The sequence below is a fragment of the Plecotus auritus genome (genome assembly GCF_963455305.1).
Source record: "Plecotus auritus genome assembly, chromosome: 7".
Taxonomy (NCBI): domain Eukaryota; kingdom Metazoa; phylum Chordata; class Mammalia; order Chiroptera; family Vespertilionidae; genus Plecotus; species Plecotus auritus.
Window position 1 is genome coordinate 56,392,285 of NC_137774.1, and position 17,042 is coordinate 56,409,326.

Here is a 17,042-nt window from a genome sequence, read left to right on the forward strand (position 1 = left end):
TGGGCCCTGGGCCCTGGGCCCCTACCACTGGCCCGGGACACCCCATGGGCTATGTTTCTGCTGGTTCTGGGTCCCTGCCAGGCATGACAGGGTTGCTCTGGGTCCTCAGTTCCGAGTTGGGCTGGTGTGAGGGCTGGTCAACTCTCAGTGCTTGTTGAGCTGGAGGTGAGTGCTGTGCACACCTGGGCTTGCTTTGTCCCTACAACCCTCAGGCCACAGGTCAGGAAGCTGAGGCTCAGCGAGGGCCGGCTGGGCGCCTGAGGTATAGAACCAGGTGTCATAGAACTAGAGCTTGAACTCAGAGCCAGCCGCAGCCAAGCCTGTGCAGCCTGTACTCAGGCAAGCGTGCTGCCTCGGGCTTTGCAAATGCCATGGACACCAGTCACAGCAGCCACTGAGGGTGATTGCTGCCTGCAGACCCTGTCACGACCACCAAGCCCTCCCACGCCCAGCCTGTGCTTGGAGGGGTGTTCAGCGCTCATCCTACAGACGAGGACACTGAGGCCTCAAGGATGGGGTTCTAGCGGGCTGTGTCTGAGAAGAAGCTGGAGTGATTGGATGCCCTGGGGCCTGGTGGGGGTTCCCAGAATACCCAGCCCAGCCCATCGTCGATGTGACTGGGCCCCATCCGGCTGGGCGAGGCCCTTCTTTGTGGCTTGAGGGCCCTTCACGCTGTCTCTGTGCAGACAGCTGGGTCTGTGGAGCTGGCACCTGGGTCTCCACTCAGCACTGAAGCATGGAAGAGGTGGGGTGAGGGGGCCCACGTGCCGTGTCTGCAGGTAACCGGGGGGAGGGGGGACGGGTAGAGGGGGACTCATGGCCTGAGCTGCTCCCTGAACACATCATGAGTCACCCAGGCCCTATGTGGGAGCGCACTGTCAGTCAGGCCATCTGTCTGGCTGCAATTCCTGGCTGTGTAACCCTGGGCCAGGCACTTTGCTTCTCTGAGCCTCAGTTTCCTTATCTGTGATGCGGGTCACAGTGGGGATACCTCAGAGGGCTGCTTTGGGACTCAGCCAGGAGGCCACATGCTGGGCAGTGAAGGCACAGGCTCCGGGACCATCTGCGCAGTGTCAGTCCCCACCTCTGCCTCTTCCAGGCTGTTGGCTTTGGGGAACTCACCGCACCTTTCTGAGCCTCAATTTCCTCATATGACAAATGGGAATAATAGCAACTCTTTCCTATGAGACTTTCTCAGGACACAGTGAGGCGGTCAAGGTGAAGCCCTCATAACGAGGAGCAGGGGGCCTCCCAGGCTCTCCAGCACGGACTCTGCCTCAAAAGCCGGAGCCACGGGGTGTGCCGCGGGGGTCAGTTTTGGCCGCAGGCACAGCACTCTCATCCTCGCGCACTCTGTCTGATGAATATAAATAACATGCAGCGTTTTCAAGTGAGATGAAGGGGGAGTGTCTGTGGGCCTGGCCCTCCCGGCAGAGGCAGCAAGGCTGATAAACTGGCCGTGGGGTCGGGGAGATGGAAGCTCGTGAATAAATCATTGAGAGATCTGGGCTAATGGACTAGCCAGGGGGCAGCATGTGCAATTAGTCCGTTAATGATCAAGGGAAGGTGACTTCGGGTTTACCAGGAGCCTGGTGTCTGGGGTGCCTTTTTCTGAGGCTCAGTGAGTCTGGGAATAGGCCCTCTTCAAATCCTGCAGAGTCAGGGAGATGGGGTTGGGGGAATGTGGGGGGCACCCCATCCCTGCTTGTCCTCCGAGGTGGATCCTACACTGAGGACACTCAGCCAGTCAGGCCTGCGCCCCAGATCCCAGCGGCCTTCAGCTTGAACAAGAATGGCAGGGGCTGGTGCAGTGGGTGGGGGGCAGCATAAGCATAGCCAGGGGCTGAGCCTGCCCCACCCTGCCCTCTGACACCTTTTCTTTCTCAGCCTCCGTGGGCTCTAGGGTTTGGACCAAAGCCGACCCAGCCTAGCCAGCTCCTGCCTTGTTGCCAAGGTGACCAGACCATCTCCATTGCCAGGTTGGGTGAGGGAGTATGGTACATGCACATGCACACAGCCTGGACACATGTGTATGCATGTGCCATACCACATGTGTATGTGTGTGTGCCAAGCTATATACACACAGCTTGAACATGCACATCTGTGCAAAAGCAGATTCACAGAGACCTGGCCCAGAGTGTCTGGCACCAGGACTAAGGCAGGTGCAGACCTGTCCTGGTGAGGACACAGGCTCAGCCCGTGTGCACACACACATGCCACATGTGTTTCTATAGGAGCACACAGCTGGCACTTGCTGCACATGCAGACACACACCCACACACCACACATGTGTGATGCCAGCTGCCGGGTGGCCACTTCACCCTGCACCTCATCTCTGCATGGCACCTCTGCCAGCTGCTACCCATGCCCCTGCCTTTAGTGGACACTGGGCCACTGTGCCCTCCCCAGCACCAGGAGCTGCTTCACTCTGAGGGGGTAGTGAAGATGCGCAGGTGTGGGCACCAGTGGGCGGGAGGCTCAGTGCCCACCGTGGAGAGGCCCTCCGCAGCACACCCAGGACTGGCTGTCACCGTCCCCTGCCTCAGCCTCCTTGGGGTCCCCTCCCAAACGACTTGCTCCCAAATCTTTGACTCCCAAGTCTGTTTCTGGGGAAATGCACATGGGGCCAGGCGCACACACACCCCTGGCCCTCCTAGCATAGCAGGAATCACACCTCCGTGGCGTGTTCCTGAAAGGAAGGTGCACACGTGAGCACCTATTGGGTGCTGGACCTGAATCTGGTCACCTTGCTCTGCTACCTCCATTCATTCCCAGCAGCACCAGGGAGACAACGTGATTAAACCCATTTAACCAGCGTGGATCAAGGCTTGGATTAGCAACACAACTGTGTGCCTCAGGGTGGAGGCAGGGCGAGCTGGAGCACATGGAGGCGGGACCAGACCTGGGAGGAACGCATGCTTGTCCCATACCTCCCCGCACAGGAGGAACCCATGCCTGCCCCCCCCTCACACCTCCCCGCACAGGAGGAACCCATGCCTGCCCCCCACACACACCTCCCCACACAGGAGGAACCCATGCCTGCCCCCCCCCACACCTCCCCACACAGGAGGAACCCATGCCTGCCCCCCCCCACACCTCCCTACACAGGAGGAACCCATGCCTGCCCCCCCACACACACACCTCCCCACACAGGAGGAACCCATGCCTGCCCCCCCCCCCACACCTCCCCACACAGGAGGAACCCATGCCTGCCCCCCCCCACACACACCTCCCCACACAGGAGGAACCCATGCCTGCCCCCCCCCACACACACCTCCCCACACAGGAGGAACCCATGCCTGCCCCCCCACACACACACCTCCCCACACAGGAGGAACCCATGCCTGCCCCCCCCCACACACACCTCCCCACACAGGAGGAACCCATGCCTGCCCCCCCACACACACACCTCCCCACACAGGAGGAACCCATGCCTGCCCCCCCCCACACACACTTCCCCACACAGGAGGAACCCATGCCTGCCCCCCCCCACACCTCCCCACACAGGAGGAACCCATGCCTGCCCCCCCACACCTCCCCGCACAGGAGGAACCCACGCCTGCCCCCCCCACACCTCCCCACACAGGAGGAACCCATGCCTGCCCCCCCCACACCTCCCTACACAGGAGGAACCCATGCCTGCCTCCCCACACACCTCCCCACACAGGAGGAACCCACGCCTGCCCCCCCCACACCTCCCCACACAGGAGGAACCCATGCCTGTCCCCCCCACACCTCCCTACACAGGAGGAACCCATGCCTGCCCCCCCCACACCTCCCCACACAGGAGGAACCCATGCCTGCCCCACACACACACCTCCCCACACAGGAGGAACCCATGCCTGCCCCCCCCCCACACCTCCCCACACAGGAGGAACCCATGCCTGCTCCCCCCCCACCCCCCCCCCCCCCCTCACACACCTCCCCGCACAGGAGGCAGCCTCTCATGGGGTTGTTGTGAGAAGGCTTTCCCGGGACTTTCAGCAGCGACCCAACTGCCCGGGCAGAGACCTGCTGCTCAGACCCCTTGTTCCAGACCAGTGCCCCAACTTACCTTGTTCTCCTGGGCACAGGCACAGAGAGGTCCTGTGGCTCAAGGTCACACAGCACAGCAAGGACAAACAAGGTCCAAACACTAGGCCGTCACCCCCCAGCCCGGGCTCTCTGCAGCCCCTGCCCCCACAGCATCAGTTAGCCACGAGTGGGCGGGGTGGAGCCGTTCAGCTGGGGAGGCTGGAGGAGGTGGTCCTGAGCCACCTGGAGACATTCGAGCAGGTGTGGTGGTCCAGGTCTCTATTCCCATTTCCCATCCCAGCCCTGCTGTGGACTGGCTGTGTGGCCCTGGGCAAGGTGCTCACCTTCTCTGAGTCAGTCTCTTGCCTCTGTTGACAGGCACGATTGCAGGAATGGAAGTGGCATGTGCTCAGTGCTGGGTGTGTCTAATCCATGATGGGGGTACAGTGTCAGCCTCGGGGTTGGAAAGGCCTGTGGGTGGGGTCAGCGCGAGGCAACTGTGGGCTCAGAGCCTCACTCCGATCATCCTCAACCAGAGGGTGTCTCTCACCCTAAACTACGCTGAGAAGAGCTGGCACCTCCTCAGGAAAGGGAGGTGATGCCGTCACTACCCTCCCTTGTGTTCCAGAAAGTTCCTCAGGTTCATGCTCCTGCCCTGGGCCCTGGGAAGACTCCCAAGATTCTTTGGGTTTGACCTGGGACATTTTTATTTTTTAAATATATATTTTTATTGATTTCAGAGGGAGAGGGAGAGAGAGAGAAATATCAATGATGAGAGAGAACCATGGATTGGCTGCCTCCTGCACACCCCCTACTGGGGATGGAGCCTGCAACCCAGGCATGTGCCCTTGACCAGAATCAAACCTGAGACCCTTCAGTCCACAGGCTGACGCTCTATCCACTGAGCCACACCAGCCGGGGCCTGACTTGGGACATTTAGAAGGGTCAGAGGCGAGACCACTGCCTGCCCCCATCCTGCCCCTCTCAGACCTCATCTCCCCTGTTTCCCGCTCACCCTCTCCCCTCGGACACAGCTCCTCCCCGACAGCCTTTGCTGGAGCTGCTTCCTGTTCCAGGCCTGGGCTCTTCCTGCCAGCAGGACCCCACTCCCCCCATGGTCCACAGTGCCCCTGCAGCCGCATCTTCTTCATTTTCTCATTTTCTTCTGAAATGTCTGTCTCCCTCCTATCTGTCCTGAGCACGAAGGGGCAGGGGCTTCCCACCTGTTCAGACTGTACCTTACCCAGGGCCTGGCGTGGACATGGTGCTGTGGAATGAATGAATGAATGAATGAATGAATGAATGAACGAACGAACGAACAAATCAGTGAGAGGGCCCAGGTGACCCCCCATTGCACGGTGAGGCCTGGCCTCGATCTGCTCGGCTGTGGGTGCTTTTAATGTCTATCTGCTCAGCTTTTGATGTCTGTCTGCTCAGCTTTGAATGCGTGAGAGAAGCTGCCTAGGACCACAAAGGGAACCAGAAACGTGAAATACTTACTACAACATTTCAAACGTGTGATGCAGCGATGAGTGTGCTGCTGCCCACTAATGCCTTTGACAGTGAGACCAAGCAGAGGCCTGGCTGCCGTCCTGTGTCAGGTTGTGGGCTCTGCTGCCTCCCTCCATCACAGAGGGAGAAGCGCATTGCGCAGAGGGGGGTTCCCGTGTCTCCCCATCAAGCTCTCAGAGCCTGGGCTTTGTCCTGGGCCCCAGGATATGCTAAGCTGTGTTGGGGACCCATAGCCCCACCCTGCCCTGTACCACCTGCCGAACCCACCCACACCCCCAGGCTTTGCCTCCAGGCTCCTTGGGCAGCCCTCATGGTGCCTGGGCCAGCACAGGCCACTCGGCTATGCCTGTGCCTCAGTTTCCTGGCTGTGCTGGGTGAAGCTGCCCCCAGGCCACCACCTGGCTCTTCAGGATGAAGCACCCAGGCAGGTGTTCTATGTCCCGCAGCGGGTCCAGTCAGGGTGGTAGGGTGATGTTCCCACAGTTGCCTCACGCTGACCCCTCCCCACAGGCCTTTCCAACCCCGAGGCACTGGGTACATGCCACTCTACCATCCTGAGGCGTGGCCAGGGGCTCCTCCAACCTGTCCTGCCCCCTGGGCTCCCCAGGACTCCAGGGGCTCTGAGATGATGTGGGCACCCACCCTTGCTGTGAGCAGTGACTAAGGGAACAAGGTCGTGGATGTCCAGTCCACCAGCTACAGCCTTTTCCCGGCACAAGTGGAACAGGACCCAGAGACCACGACAGGTTGAGCCTGAAGCGGCCTGGGCCGGAATGCAGCCCCTTCGCCACCTCGCAGCCAGGCCTTGGGGCTCTCGGATCAGAGTGGCAGGATCCTGGGGCCTTCAGACCTGAGCCCTGGCCTGGGGGGCCCTGGCCCGCAGGGGAGACTCGGAGGGATAGGTGATTGCTCCCCAGAATGACCTGGTCTAGGACCAAGGTGAGCACAGGATGGGGCTTGGAGTGGGGTTGAAGGAGCGTGGGAACCTGAGGGGAGACGAGGAAGAGAGGGTGTTGGGCAGGGGCTGGCATCTGGCAAAGCAGGAAGGGGGCGGCGTCTCTTCTGCGTGTCATTCCTGGGGCACGGCAGGCTCCGGCTGGCTGTGCATCCCACGTCCTCTGGGCTGTCGCTGCTCCCTCACCTGCTCTCCCCTCCCGGGCACCCTCCGCTCTAGCCATTGCTTTCTTCAGCTTCTTGAACACAGCAGCATCGCAGCCTCAGGGCCTTCGCCCCTGTTGTTCCAGAGACACTTCCCACATTCCCTCAGGAAGGTCTCCTGCCTCCAGGACAGTGCCCACCTGCCTTCAGAATCACTTGGGTTCTTTCCTCTTCAACATGCTTTCTGTCTGTCTGGCCCCATCGAATGTGGGCCCCACACCATGTCCCCATGTAACAGAGGCTGGGTGGGCATCTGCTGAGCGCGTGGCTGTGAGTGTGGCTCTGGTGAGCAGGTGGTGGCCTTGGTCGTTCTCCCGGGAGCCCTAGGGGAGCGACGGGTCACTCTATTTTCCTGGTTTCCTGATGGCAGAACTCAGCCTCCTGCCCACGCAGGTGGGCCCAGGGCCCTCAGAGGCCTGTCAGCTCTCCCAGTGGATTTCCTTGCCCCCAAATGAAGCCAAATTTACAAAATGAGGAGGAAAGGAATAGGGAACTTGAACCAACAGTCCCCATGTTCCCTCAGCAGAGCTTCTGGGTCACTGGGGGACGGAGGCTGGGGCTCAGGCCTGGTCCTGCCTGACCTTGGCCTGGACGGGCCTCCCAGTGGGCCCAGCCCATTATAAAGACACTAGAGGCCCAGTGCATGAATTCGTGCACCAGTGGGGTCACTCAGCCTGGCCTGCAGGATTGGGCTGAAACCGGCTCTCTGACATCCCCCAAGGGGTCCCAGATTGTGAGAATGTGCAGGCCAGGCCGAGAGACCCCACTGGTGCATGATTGGGGCCGGGGAGGGACCACAGGAGGGCTCCAGGGCATTTCCAGCTAGTCTCGCTCAGTTCCAATTGGCCGGACCCCAGCAATAAGCTAACTTACTGGTCAGAGCATCTGCCCCCTGGTGGTCAGTGCACGTCATAGGGAGCAGTTGAGTGACCTTAGCATATCATTAGCATATTATGTTTTGATTGGTTGAACTGCTGACCGGAGACCAATTAGCATATTAGCCTAATTAGCATATTAGGCTTGTATTATATAGAATGCAGCCCGAAGGGCGGGGGCCTTTCCTATCAGGGACAAGGCAGGCCTGGCGGGCTCCTTAGGGAGGAGGCAGATGGAGCGTGGAGGGACCAGAGGCGGGACACCTCAGTGGGGAGGCCCTCGGGGGTGGCTCACAGACTGGAGGCCTTGGGCACACCATTCCATCTCTGTGCCTGATTTCCTCCTCTGTCCAAGGTGTTTAGGCCCCCACCCCCCAACCCTGGGATAATCTCTGATGCAGTACCAGGTACTCACTGGAGCCAAGCACTGGTTCTAGGGGCCCAAGAAACATGTTGTGGGGACTTGGCAAGGAGTACTGGGGAACCAAGGAAATCCTGGAAGGCTTCATAGAGGAGGCATCCTTCGTGCTTGAAGGATGCATGGAGTTCTGGAAGGCAGAACAAGGCGTTTCCGGTGAGGGACTCGCTTATACCGAGGCTCTAAAGTGTGAATGTTCCTGAGACATCACTGCCTGAGAGTCACATGACCCTCAGTGGGGAGCCCAACCCTAGCCCTCTGTTTATTCCTGTGTGTCCTTTTCTCTCATTGATTTGTAAGAACCCTTTGTCTATTAAGTACATCAATCTTTTTTTTATAACACATCAAACAAAACATTGATACCTTTTATTTAGTTTATGGTGGGTTTTGATAAACAACATCATATGTATTTTTATGTTGGCAACTTTTCTAGCCTATTTACTCATGGTCTTCTTTGGTTCAGGATGTTTCTTGTTCCTTAGTCTCAGGTCTTTGCTCTCCCAGGCACATGCTGGTGCTTAGGAAATGTCTGAGCCTCACATCAGGGTGCAGCTTGAAAAATTGCTACCGTAAGGGAAATAGGAGCCACGCTGCCTCTGCTCACTGGGTTCCTCCTCGGGAGTCCTCTGTCCATCTGCTCAGCCCTTCCTGACTGGAGGGAGGGTCAGCTGAGGCCTCCAGGGCCTGACCTCTCCCCAGCACAAGCCAGGCTCAGAGATGAGATGATGCAAGGGGGTGGGGGCCAGGAGGTTCCCAACTGGTCAGCTTCCTGTATTAATTGCTGCAACTCCATCGGCACCCTCTGAGATACGTACCATGATTGATCCCATTTTACAGGTAAGAAAACTGGTGCTCACAGAGGCTATGTGACCTGCCCAACGTCACACAAGGAAGAGACAGAGACAAGATGGGACCTCCAGCCATATTGCCCCAGAGCTCACACTTTCAGACTTTCCCTGGGATCAAGTTTAAGCTCATTAACATGCATCCAGAGCCTCTCAGAGCCTCAGTTCCTTTCCCTGTCTGTCAGCCTTGGCCCCAGGGCCTGCGCACACACACAGTACACCTCCTCCTTCTGTTACCCTGATGGCAAGGGTGCCCCCTCTGTTTCTCTACCCCATCTCGCCCCCTAGTCCTTTTAAGTCCTGAAACATTGGGTTTGGAAGGGCCATCCCCTCGTTGGCAAATAGGAACAGGAAGGCCCAGAGGCGGGGAGACACTGTAACAGCCACTCAATGGAGAGCACCAAGCGGCTCTGTCCTCTGCTGCTCCCAGAGGCCTGGGGCCAGGGACACCCTGTCTCTCCCTGCCCCGCCCTCAGAGTAGGATGTTCTCAAGATAAAAATACTCCCGGAAACATTCCCTGGTGCCTGGCCCGACCTACTGTCTGCCCTTGGGGCCAGACCTGGCTTCCCCTCAGGGCGCAGGGTAGATGTCCACCCTCCTGGCCACGTGGCACAGCCAGTCACTGGGTTCGTATATCCAGCCTCGCTCCCCAGACCCCAGACGGTGCAGGGCCCAGGGGTCGTGGGCGCTGTGGTTGCGTGGCCAGCACCAGCCTAGGCACAGGAGCAACCGGCGAGGTTGCTGAGCAGGTGGACTTCACGGCTCTGGCTCAGCTGCTGCCGTGGTGTTTGGAAGGCATTGTTGGGCTGGATGGGAGGTCAGGCATGTGCCGCTCCAATCCCGTTGGGAATCCTATTTCTGCTTGGAGCTGCCTGTGCCAGTGTTAGAGCTGGAAACCCCTCTCAGAGGGCATGGGGAGGTCCTGGCACTCACTCTAGGTCTGCTGCGTGGCACCCCCTGGGACAGGGCCTCGGTTTACCTCCTTGACAGTCTCCTGAGGTGGCTGGGGTCTCTCCATTCTGCAGATGAGGAGGCTGGGGCACAGGGAGAGGCCTACAGGAGCCGGGGGTGGGGAGGGGTAGAAGGGTGGTAGGGCTTGGATTTGGGACAAGGGCTTTCTGGCCCCTTGGGCCCCGCCCTCCAAGGAAGGTTGGTGTCGTGATGCTGTGATGACAGCTGCCTGTCCCAGAGCCACGCTGTGCCAGGCCCTGTGCCCAGAGCACCCTCCCCCCCATCGCAGTGAATGGCACTGGCACGTCCCCTAGGAGGCCGGTCTTCAGCCCATTTTGTGGTGGAGGAGGCTCAGTAGGGAGACTCCCTCTGCTCAGTAGGGAGACTCACCTCTCCTGCAGGGCGGGGCAGCATGGACACAAGTCCATGCTGTGGGGAGTCCATGCTGTGGGCCCAGGAAGGGGAAGTGCCTTGCCCTGTCCCCGGGGGTGTCACCCAGCCTTGCTGACAGGTTGGCACTGGCAGGGAGGCATGGGGGGCTCCAGAGCCCACCCAGGCCCTGCCCTCACTGCTGGGACGCCAAGGGCCAGTCTGGTCCGTCGTGGCTCCGGCTGCCTCTCTGTTGTGTGCAAGCCCTGCCCCACTCCCAGACCACCCCGTCCAGGACTGTGGCCATGACCCAGAGGTGCCAGGGGCTGCGTGCACACATGTAGGGGCCTGGGAGGCACCGGGCAGGGTGTCCAGAGGCCTGTATTTTCATCTCAAGCTGCCACTCATTCATTTGCTTTATGATCTCGGGCAAGTCACTTCCCTGCGCCTCAGTTTCACGGTGAGAACAGACCTGACGGACAGGGTTTGTGTGTCTGGAAACGTGAGGAAATGGAGTCGGGAATGGGTTTGACAGGCAGGTAACCAATCGGAAGTGGGGAGAGGCAGGCTGTCCATAACTCCACCCTCGGCCCTTCTCCCGGACCTGGACAGACAATCCTGCGCAGAGTTCAGGCACTCACTCTGGGTCCGCAGTTTGGCACCCACTGGGGCAGGGCCTCGGTTTACCTCTTGACAGGCTCCCAAGGTGGGTGGGGTCTCTCCATTCTGCAGACAAGGAGGCTGAGGAACAGGGAGAGGCCCAAAGTGAGCCATGGGGGGCGGGGGGCGGGGACAGGTCTTGAATTTGGGACAAGGACTCTCTGGTCCCTGGCCCCACCTCTCTCTCCCATTACCCTGTGAGGGACACTTCCTCTGCTCAGAGTCCCCGCTCCAGGCGACCTGGAAGTGGCACCCTCTCAGCCTCAGTGTCTCCCTCTGCTCAGTAGGGAGACTCACCTCTCCTGCAGGGCGGGGCCGCAAAGACTGGAATAACTGAAGCCAGGAGCTGAGCTCCCAGGGTGGGGCACAGTGTGGGCCCACTTGCAGGGGGGCGGGGGTAAGGTTAGAGGCCTGGACACAAGTCCATGCTGTGGGGAGTCCCAGTGATGGGTGGTGGTCAGGGATAGAGCCTCTCGGAGCCTCAATTTCCCCCTTCGTTTTGAGAGTGAAAGACCTAAGAGAGGTACTGCAGGGCCCAGGGCAGCTGCTCAGGGAATGAAGGGTGGGGAAGCAGGGGGTGAAAGTCTGGAGAGTGAAGAGGGGCCATACAAGCCATCTCTATGCAGAGTAACAGAGGCCCAGAGAGGGGATTGACCCCAGGGCCACAGCTTGTGAGGGGCAGAGCTGGAACTTGGACCCTTCTCTGTTTACCCATTGCTGTTGCCTCTCCAAGAGGCTTACAATGTGGGGGTGACTCACCAGCAGTTGCCTTAATCCAGTCAAGGAAACCAGTGTGACCGTGGACTACAGACACCCTTCGGTGTGAGAGTAGGGCTCTGGGCTCAGTGGCTGGCAGGTGGGGGAAGGTGAGAAGGGCATCCAAAGTCAGCTTGGCTCTGGGAATTCAGAGTCTCTTCCCAACACACAGGAGACTGACAGATGGGAAAACCAAGGCTTGGGGATTGCAGAAGCCACTCAGAATGTGTGTATGCTCAAGGTAAATCTCTGACAAGTTACTGGTGTGCAACCATCTGTAGAGTCATATATCCACTCACCCATTTAGCTATTTATCCCACCCAACCACCTCATTCAGCCATCCATTCATTCACCTAAAAATATATTTACCTACTCACCTATTCATATCTGCCTACTCATCCACCATTATCAACTTACCTATCCACCCACCCACCCACTCATTTATCCATTCACACACTCAGATACCCATCCATAATTTATCCATCCATTTACGCATTCATCCATTTACCCATCCATTCACTTATCCATCCACACACCCACCTGCCCATCCATAATCCATCCATCCATTATCTACCCATCCATTTATAATTCATCTATCTATTATCCATCCATCATACAGCCATCCATGCATCCATCCATCCTCCCATTCATTTACCTATCCACATACCCACCTAGCCATCCATAATTCATCCATCTATAATCACCCATCCATCCATTCATCCATCATCCATCCTTCCATTGATCCATCCATCTATCCATTCATCCAACTATTCATCCACCCACCCTCTCATTTATCCATTTATACACTTAGCAATCTATCATCCATCCATTCATAATCCATCCATCCATCCACTCATCACCCATCCATCTACCCATTCATCATCCATCCTCTATTCATCCATCTGTCCATTCATCCGTCCATCCATCAATACATACATACATACATACATACTCCATGCATCCCTCCATCCATCCATTGATAGGTTAGCCCTGTGATTGACTTTGGGAAGACCCTTTCGGTGGTGGCTAGGAGCGCAGGCTAGGGACCTGAGTTCCTCTGTGTCTTAGGAGTGTGACCACATTATTTACCTCTCAGGTATGGGAACAGCAATGGTTTCAACCTTGTGGGGTTGTTGTGAGGAGGACATGAATTGATGTCTGCAAAGCACCTCCCACAGTGTTCGGATGCCATAGACACTCAGCAGTTATCCGCTGCCATTGTCTTGGGACTATTCTGTTCTGCTCTTCTCTGGTTCTGAACATTTGTTATGGACAGGCTGACCTGCTGCGAAGGTGTGGGGCACCAGAGGCATGGGAGGCCCCCTCCTCCTCCCAGGGGCCCTAGGGGAAGCAAGCAGGAATGTGGGTGCAGGTGGAAATTCCTGACTTCTAAGCCTCTCTGAGAAGAGTAGCACCATCTACAGTAACTTGGCTTTGCTTTGTTACCTTTAGGGTCTTCTAGCCACTGACTCTTCTCTAGCTGATGCTGGGAAAATGGCAGCTGCTGCTAATGCAGCCTTGGAGATAGCACATGCCCACTCAGCACTGTTACTTAGAAGATAGAATTAAGAGGTAAGATTAAGGTCACGGATGTGCACCTGTCCATCTAGTCTTCCAGCCTAACACTCATCTGTGCACCCACCCACCCACTCATTTATCTATCCATCTCCCTCATCCCTCCATGCACCTGCTCAGCCTCTCATTCCTCCAGTACCCATCCACTAGTTCCACATGTCCTTCCCTCCATCTGCCATCTAACCACCTACCCAGCCCATTCAGCCATCTTTCTATCCATGTGTTCACTCTTCTCTCAACTATTCATTCCCCACCATCCCCCAGCCACTCATCAACTCGCCAACCACCCATGTATCCTTTCATCCATTGACTCATCCACCTATTTCTCCACTCACTGATCTATCCACCCAACCCATCCAATAATTTTCCACCCACCTAACTCCTCCATCTCTCTGGTTACCACCCACCCGCCCATCCACTCATCTGTCAGTCCCGTTTATCCATCCATATGCTCGGCCACCTGTCTGTACATGCATCTGTCTCCTCATTCATTGATCCATCAATCTCCTCATCTGTGTCTCTATTCAGCTGCTTATTCCCTCATTCCTTTGTCTAGTCAGTGAGAATTTCTTGGATTCTCTCTCTGTGCCGGGCCTGCATCAGCCCCTCTGGGCCTCTGAGGTTGGCCAGAGATGGGACCTTCTGACCCTAACAGGAGAACCAGGGCCAGAGCACTCAGAGGGCTTCATGGAAGTAGTAGCTTTCAGTCGGGCACTGGTGGATGGGAAGATTTTAAACATTCCCTTTAGCTGTGGTTTGGGGGTTCGATCACATGGGGTAGAGGGTGACCACAAGGAAATCCATCAGGAGCCTGTTGCTGTGTCCTGGCAGGAGTGGCCTGGGCAGGAGGGTGGCCGTGGGCCAGGAGATGGTGGGTGGCTTTGGGAATTCAGGAGGTAAAATACAGAGGACCAACTGGGCGAGGGAGTAGATCTGGGGACTGAAGGAGAGGGAGGAGGCAGGCTTCTGTCTGGGGCGATTAGAGAAGGGGTCAGGGTGCCAACGGACCCCCCCATATGGAGTGGGAGGAGGAGGGGAAAGGTGATGGTGAAGAGAGGAGGAGGGTGAAGAAGAGGTGAGGAGGGGAAGAGAAGTGGGAGAGGAAAGGGAGGCGGAGGTTTTGAAGAGGAGAGGAGCCATGTTGGCCATTGGTGCTGTGGGACATCCCGGAGGGCACGCCGCCTGAATGAAGCCTGCGAGGGAGAACTCAGGGACCAGGCTCCGTGCCGGTGGTTTAGCGGCTGGGGATCCTAGGAAGCACTAGAGGGGAGTGAGGAAGTGAGACCGGGAAGGGCAGGAGTCACTGTGGGGTGTATTTTCGACAAAGTCATGGCTGGGGCAGCGGGAGCTCAGTCTGGCTGAGGAGCCTGTGGAGGATCGTGGAGCAGGCCCTGCAGAGTATGCGTTGGGGCAGGGAGCTGCCCTGCCAGTTGATGGAAGGCTGCTCTGAGCATTCATTCCTGTCTGCCAAGAGCTGTTGGGCAGAAAGACTGATGGAGGTTGGCTATTGGGTAGTGGCCCTGGAATGGTGAGGCCCGGGGAATGGGTGGAGCCTTGGCCACCCCTAGCCTCAGCACATGCAGCACAACGTTGCTCCTTCTCTCCTTGGGCCTCCCAAGGCCTTGGCACAGGAAGCCTACACTGTGCTCACCTGAATGTTTGCAGGACACGGGTGTGCACGGTGGGCAAAAGCAGAGGGCTGGGCATTTGGCTGCAAATGTAATTCTGTGCAAGGGCTCATCGTCTCCCAGATGTGAGGATGGGAATGCCCCCTCCAGCCTCTGTCCCCTCCAGGCCCACTCCTGGCCATCCCCAGCCAGCCTCAGCCTCCTCACGGCCCCTGAACGTGCCAGCATGTCCCCTCCTGCCCCTTCTCCCACCTGGAATGCCCTCCCCTGCCTCTGCACCCCCATCTCCCCGCACCTGCTGGCCTCACTTCCTGTGTGACTGGGAAAGGGAGCCTCTCTTAGAATCTCAGTCTCCCCGTCTTCAAATGGAAGGTTGGATTTTTTAAGCTCCTGGGCCAAGTCTGATACCCAGTGAATGGACCAGGAGAGTCTGAAGCTGCTCCAGGACACTGAGAAACAGGTCGTGATGGATTGGTGATGCCTGCTGCCACAGGCACAGGCTGGAGAGGTGTGTGTAAGTCACACGCTGGCTTTCCCTGAACTAAGTGGCCTCTAAGGATTCCTCCAGTTGCAGGACTTGAGGCTGTGAGTGCCCCACCCCCGGACACTCTAAACCAGAGCTGCATGGCTGTGGGCAGGGGGACTGGCTTGGGCCTCCCCTGCTGGTCAGTGCTGAGATTTGGGCTGTCTGTGAGTCTTATCCACATGGGATTTCAAGGGAACACCCCGCTTGAAGGCTCTGTAACCCTGGGCAAGTGGATTAATCTTTCTGAGTTTCAGTATCCTCACCTGGGAAATGGGGTGATAGTCATAATGTTGCTGTAGGGATTAGAGCTCTCAGAGCAGTGCCTAGTGGGTAGTAAACACTGGGTAAGCATTGATGACTATGCCTGCACCTCTGAAGGGGCCCTGCGGGTGGGAACCTTGAGCCTGCCCCCTTGGGGCCTCCTCCATTGGCCCTTAGAGTCACTGCTTTCTTGGCATCTGAGAGTGTGGGCCAGGCCTTGTCCTGGTCTCCTCCCAGCTGCCATCTAACCTGAGGGAGGTGTCCAGAGCCTCAGGGGATGGGGCGTGGCCTGATTTGCTCTGTCCAGAGGCCCCTCCCAGTGGCTCTTGGGCCCCTCCCATGGGTCATGGTAGCTGCCTCTCTAAAACCCCAGCCCAGGCCTGACCAGTGAGCTGAGCGTGCTGGGTGCTCAGAGACCGTGTTCTGATGCTGACCCTGACCTTGACCCTGCTGGGGCTGGTAGGGACAGCCTCGCCTCCTCTCAGGGCTCTGGGTCCATGTCCTCCACTGCCCCCTCTCTGCCTGCTAAGCACGCTTCACAGATGTCTCTGGTGTGGAAGTCACCCCACCTTTTCTGGTCCAGGTATCACACCCCAGCGTCTCGCCCCCATTTTCTCCCAGCAATGCTCAGACCCTCATTGACCAACCTGGGCATCTGCCAACAATGGCTCTGGTCCTGTTCTCTTTACCATCTCATCCCAGTCTGTAAGTTGCTTTGTGACTTGGGATTAATCTCAGCCTCAGTTTTCCTATCTGTAAAATGGGAAGCTAGCTTCCTTGCTTGCTAAGGCCTTTTTCAGCAAAACAAATCTAATTTCATTTCTTACTGGTTTAACTAGGTGCCCCCACTGAGCAAGTGCCACTCAGGCCTGCATAGCTCTGGGTGAGGATAGCCTCCCACATTTCTTTTTGTTGTTGTTAATCCTCACCCAGGATAATTTTTCCATTGATTTTTGTTTTGGTTAATCCTCACCCAAGGAAATTTTTCCATTGATTTTTTAGAGAGTGGCAGGGAGGGGGAGAGACAGAGAGACATCTATGTGAGAGAGACACATTGATTGGTTGCCTCCCACACACAGCCCAGTGGACGCCGGGAAAGGAGCCTGCAATTGCAATACATGCTCTTGACCGGAATCGAACCCGAGACGCTTCAGCAGAGGGCTGATGCTCTAACCACTGCTCAACTGGCCAGGGATTGTCCCACATTTCTTGAATGGAGTCTGTAACAACCACAGCACGGCCCAGCCTTCTTGCCAAGCCTGTGTTTGTGTGTGAGGAGTGCCCTTGGGCCGTTTGGCAAGTTTGTGGTGCTGAGTTCTATTCTTAGGTCCTCTTCTGGGGCTTTGTGTGCTGTGTTTACCGAGAGCCTGTGAGGGGTTCCCCCCTGAGCATCTCACACACATTTGCTCATGTGCACACACGGCACCAGGAGGGCAGGAAGGCTGAGGACCAGATTGGACTCTGGGCGTCCACGCTGTCTCCGCTCCTTAGCG

General features: G+C 57.4%; 1 protein-coding gene across 7 annotated transcripts in view; it reads left to right on the plus strand.

The window, feature by feature from the left end:
* KCNJ12 (potassium inwardly rectifying channel subfamily J member 12) overlaps positions 1 to 17,042 on the plus strand; it is a 42,601-nt gene that overhangs the window by 17,625 nt on the left and 7,934 nt on the right. For 2 of the 7 annotated variants that reach the window (XM_080682772.1, XM_080682771.1), the window contains exon 2: positions 13,012 to 13,131. The exons of 4 other annotated variants lie outside the window; for them this stretch is intronic. The gene's annotated coding sequence lies outside the window, so the exon portion shown is untranslated. Of the gene's footprint in view, positions 1 to 8,738; positions 8,815 to 11,731; positions 11,801 to 13,011; positions 13,132 to 17,042 lie in introns of those variants that run through there. One more of the 7 variants, XM_080682773.1, reaches the window with a different exon arrangement.